This window comes from Sciurus vulgaris (genome assembly GCF_902686455.1).
Source record: "Sciurus vulgaris genome assembly, contig: HiC_scaffold_182_arrow_ctg1, whole genome shotgun sequence".
NCBI classification, from domain to species: domain Eukaryota; kingdom Metazoa; phylum Chordata; class Mammalia; order Rodentia; family Sciuridae; genus Sciurus; species Sciurus vulgaris.
Genome location: NW_027632871.1, coordinates 249438 through 255185, shown reverse-complemented (window position 1 = coordinate 255185; position 5748 = coordinate 249438). Strand labels below are relative to the sequence as shown.

General features: G+C 41.1%; 1 pseudogene across 1 annotated transcript; it reads right to left on the bottom strand.

The window, feature by feature from the left end:
- Positions 1-440: 440 nt before the first annotated feature.
- Positions 441-1042, bottom strand: LOC306652404 (annotated as a pseudogene). The gene has a single exon. The product of its transcript is annotated as an uncharacterized misc_RNA (transcript).
- Between the last annotated feature and the right edge of the window lie 4706 nt (positions 1043-5748).

The following is a 5748-nucleotide window of genomic DNA, read 5'->3' as shown; positions in this document are numbered from 1 at the left end:
GCAGCCACAAGAGAGTAGAGCTCCATGGCCAGGAAGCCAGCAGGAGGCCTGTCCCTGCTGTGACTCCCATGAGGCCCGGGGAGTCTTCCTACCAGGGCTTGGAATTGGCCTCTAATTCCAGGCTCCATCAGGTCACCTCTATAGGTCGCTGCAGGTAGATCTTCTTAGAGGACGTGTCTCATGCTAGGGTGCAGTGCCATGCAGGTCCCCATGGGACTCGATTCCTAGTCTCTGTGCCCAGATGTGCCCGGCACCTTCTGGGCTATGAGGTCCTGCCCATTTTGTATCTGCTCTAGGCTGCAGGAGCCCAAAGTCCTGAGCTAGTCTTGCCCCTCTCCCGGGATCCTGCCCAGAGAGAGGGCGGCGGCCCAGCGCCATCTCCAGGGCCCCGGGACGCGGCTCTGGGCCTGGAAGCAGTGGAAGGTGGCAGGCCACGTGCGTTATAGCACGCGGCCTAGGTGGGCCGCCTGGCCCTCGGGCCCCTGGCCGTGGTTGCGCTGGTGGGTCTTGAGCGATCCCTCGCGCGCGAAGCTCTCGCCACAGCGCGGGCAGAAGTAGTGCCGCAGCTCCCCAAAGACGAAGGGCCAGCGTGGGTGAGCCGCGGGCATGCGCGCGTGGGTGCGCTGATGGTGGAGAAGGAAGCACAGCTCCCGGAAGCAACCGCCGCACTGCGCGCACTGGTGCGGCTTCTCGCCGCTGTGGATGCGCTGGTGCGTGAGCAGGTTCTGCTTGAGGCTGAAGCAGCGGCCGCACTGGGAGTAGGGGAAGTGCCGCTCCCCGGTGTGCGTGCGCTGGTGCGCCTGGAGGTCGTGCTTCACGCTGAAAGCCTTGCTGCACTCGGACACACAAAGGAGGCCGCGCGGCCGCCCCTGCATGCGCCTTCTGGTGCCTCACCAGGCTGGGCTGCTGCGAGAAGGTCTGGCCGCACAGGGGGCAGCGGTGGGGCTGCTCCTTGGCAGGGTGGTGGATGACCAGGGCTCGCTCGTCCCCCAGACACTTCTCCCCGTCCCTCACAGCCCCCGGAGGACTCCAGCTCGGTCATGGGCACTTCCAGCTGCAGTCACCAGCCCATGGTGCCGCCTCCCGAACTCTTCGTCTCCGCCACAGCCGAGAAATCATATTTTTGAAATGACATTCTCCCCCACTGTTGCAGGGGCAAAATAGGTAAAACCAGAGCATGAGGGGAGTTCAGATTTCTTAATTCAGAAATAAAACAATTCCTGGGCTCCGACAAACAGCTGAGTAAGGAAAAGTTAAATATAATCTTGTCTATAAAGTTGCCATTCAAAGAGTTCTCAAGGATACAAAACACCCGAACTGCCTCTTGAATTATTCTAAGGACCATTCTCGGTAGATTTAAAGGTTCTTCTGTTACCTCAAGGTCTCTTTAAATGCGTCAAGCTCAACCTGTGCTTCACTCATTTATGACTGTCCTACTATGTAGTGACCAATGAAAAAATTTCTCATCATTCAGAAATACATTGTGCTCTAAAAAATGTATATGTCATCTTTACAAGATCATTGACATATACTTTCCTGACCCTAAGACAACATGGAAATTTACTATAATTACTTAGGCAAGGGTATAAAGAAGTGACTCATCTCAGGCTAACACTTCTAGAAAAGATCAAGGCATATGCCACTGCATATAGGAATATTAGCAGGGCTGAAGAGATTAGACTGTCACCAGATCAGAAATGGTCATACTGAAAGTTCCCTGAGGACAGGAGCTGGGTTGCATTTATTGGTGTTTCTAGTTCCTGGCATAGTTCTATTATACAGTAACTGTTCAATGGATCTTTAAATAACATTTATTGAGTAATAGACATGCATCCTATTAAATGTGGTAAACATATACTAGCAACGGGCTAGGACAAGGCAGCATCTTATTGTGAAATATAGCATTTATGACAATGGAAAACCATCTTTCTCTTTAAATGCTGACAGTAGAAACAATAGAAGAAAATAAAACTTAACAGGCAAATAGAAATAGCAACCGATGATTAATAGACCACTGTCTGCCTCACAGTTACCTTCAAAGAATTGACAGAGAGAACCATGGGGAAATGACAGCTGAAGAGAACCCAAGAAATTCCCTAGCACCACAGCAAAACTGCGGGTTAAGAAAATAAAACAAGAGAAAATATTGACTTGATGACAACTGGTCAGCGAGGTAGCAATTAGCAGCATGTGGGGACAAGAAACTGGACATCTTCGCTCCCAGGAAAGGGGAACACAAACTTACAAATCGATGTTTTGTGACATTTCTAGAATTGGTTCCATGAAGATGACACTTAAAAGAAAAAAAAAGCCACTAGAATCCTGTAAGCAAGAGTGGACTATCTTACGTCACCTCATCATTTGAAATGGACCCAAGGAAAAGCCCAGGTCAGGACAAGGAGAGATGACTAACACGGGAAGCTATATACTGTACTATAATCTAGTTGAGACCTTTGACAGTCATCCACAGCTTCTAGGGATTTTCAGGAGTTTAAAAGATTCTAACCTCAACAGAGATCAAGACTGAATTCACTGGAAGTGGAAAAAGTTCCAAAAGGCCTCACAGGGCAGCTTTCAACACTTAGGAGACCTGCAAAACAAAATACTCACTACAGGGCAATCACAAACAGGCCTCTGGCCAAGTAGAGATGTTGCACTGCTTCTTGGGTCCTAAGATCTAAGAGAGGAGAAACAGAAAGCTGCAGATGAGAAACACCAAGTTCCTACAGAGATGGGGTCATGGAGAAGTGCTATCAAGGATCAGGCAATGCCCACCTACACATTGCACATTAGTATTTATTTACAATTACTTATTAGAATAAAACTAATATCACTATGGCACTGAGATTTTTCACTGACGATATTTTCTTTATAAAACAAAACCACAAACCCTCACACTCACTATGCAAGTACCTATAAAATACTGAAGTCATGAGATTTGCCCAATGAGGAAAGTATAAGACTTTCTAATAAGCAGTTTGTAATATTAGCCTCTTAATTAAAAAAACACCTTTTATCTCAAAATACACAGAAATCTCCCCAAAGCATAAACTATAAAACTCCAGTCATCTTATATCAAGGTGTGAGTGGAAACTTTTCTTTAATCACTGCTATCATTGATTTTTCTTAGTTGCTAAAATATTATTTTAAGACATGAAGCATTATATTATGAGCCACCAGGTGGCTCCAGTTTCATTCCATACATGTTTTGCATGTAGTTTTTGTCAATACACAAGTACATATCTAAATAACCCAATTCTAATAATGCTTTCCTTTGATGAGTACACCATTTTTTCAAGACGGATTATTATTATTTTTAATATTGCATTTTATTAATCTAGGTTCATAATGAATTAGCAAGATTTGGATCAATGTTAAAAAATTCAGTATATGTTTATATTGAGATTATTCTGAGTGTTCTAGTCTTCAAAAAAATATTTAAAAGGAACCACAATGCCATCTCCCACCCCCGACCCCCACTATGCTTTCAAAAACATACACACATTAAAGGAAATGTAGGAAGAACAGAGAAAGTTAAAATGACAACTTTAAAATTGTGTTCCAGTATATTGAATTGACTGTAGTCTGCTTATCAGACAGCTCTCCTCCCACAAATCTAAATTGGGAAAAGCCACATGTAATCATAAATAAACTACCAGAGGTCCAACCAATCCTTTTTAAGGGCTTACGATTATGTCTGTTGCTTTATTGAATAATACTGCATACAGAAGAGGTAGGCATCCACCAAACACTAAGATCAGTAGAAAAGAGAAATGTGAATATCATAATACTAAACATATAAAATACAAATATAGTTATGTGTTCATCTGTAAAATGGACAGAGGCAGGTTTCTTTTCTTCCTCTTCCCATACTGAGAAATTCCTAGCAAAACTCACCCATATCCAAAAAGTGCTTGAAAGAAAGTCTCCAATTCATCCCTAATTCATCCCTTTCTTTTGGCTAGCAGGGTGGGCATTTGAAATTCCATTTAGACCTTGGGACCAAGCTACATTCCTTAAAATACAGCTTTATTGGAAAACCCTGTACTTGGGGAATAAGTATGTCATTATTAATACTGAAGCAGTCCCCACCAGATCCCTGGGTCTGTTCAATTAGATGGACAGCAAAGGGGGGTAGGTCATCATGGGATCAGAAGGTGAAAGACCATACTGAAAAATGACTTGTGGAAAGTATCTCAGGTTTATTAATGATTTTATAATTCATACCTATATAAGGGTGCAATTAGCTTTCAAGCAAAAAAATCACTAAAAGCACTTACATTATTGACCATTAAGTGTTATTTAGTCATAGAATATAATTCTTCACATATACATAAAAATAGTTTCAAAGACTCCCAGGGTTGGAAAAGTAATAAATGTCATTTAAATAATCAACATGAATATTCAAAAAATTTGAAAAGATGCTCATTAAATTAATATGAAAAAATAAAGTACAGAAAAGCATAGGCAATCTGACTCAAATGAGGTGGCTGAAGTTGCCTTTCTGGATATTCAGACTTAAAGAGCTATCATAACTAACAAAGATGGCATGGGCAAAAGAAAACACAGGAAGATCAGCAGCACAAGGGCAGAGACACATGTCCACAGTAGAAAGCTTCCCCCAGGAACCACACAGTGACTGGCACCATAAGCAGGCCATTGTACCTGCTGGATAAGTAGCTGAACAAAACCCAGAAGACAAAAACAATACACATATTGGAAATTTAATAGCAAATTCTAAAACCATTAACAAGAAAATAAAGTAGAAAAATGATCAGACCTAGGTGTAGTATAGGTTATTTCTTAAATAAGATGGAAAAAAATTAACAAAATCAGACGAGATTGGGCGCGTTCAGGGTGGTATGGCCATAGACAAAATTAACAAAATCTACTACTTTATGTTAAGAATTTATTCACCAAAAAGCAACATGAATAAAGCAAAAACACGTTAAGTTTTATAAGAAGATACTTCCCACACCCATAAGAAAAAAAAGTATCACTATCCAAAATATATAAAGAACTCCTAAGCATCTGTAATGAATAAATAATTGGTTGAGACATAGGCAGAGTATTTTAATAAGAAAATTATAGAAACATAAACCTGAAAAAGTCAATTACTATGAAAAGAAGTTGAATTTTTTGCTATTAATCATAAAAATGAAAATGAAGATGAAATTGACATACATTTCACACACCTAGTAATGAAATACTGTGTCAGTGAAAAGGAATGGAAAAAAACATGAATATATCGTATGTTCATGACTTATAGAATCATACAGGCTATACAACTGCATGCCATCCCAGACAGGTGGGTTCCAGAACCTCTGAGGACATCAAATCCACAGGTGCTCCAGTCTCATATACAACATGGGTTGATGTTTGCATATAACCTATACATATCCTCCTATATACTTGAAATCACCTCTATGTTTCTTATAATACATAAAAAAGGATCAATTCTATATAAATAATTGTTTTACTATATTGTTTAGTGAATAATGACAAGAAAAAGATTCCATACATATCTATATTGATGCTTTTTTTCTAAATTATTTTCAATCCATTGCTTCATCCTTGGACACTGATATGGTTTGAATATGAGATGTCCCTCAAAAGTCCCTGTGTTAATACAGAAGGTGAAATGATTAGATTATGGAATCATTGACCGAATCAGGTGATTGATCCATTGGATAGATTCATAATTTGAATATATTACTGGATGGTAGGCAGGTTGGGCCTGACTAGAGG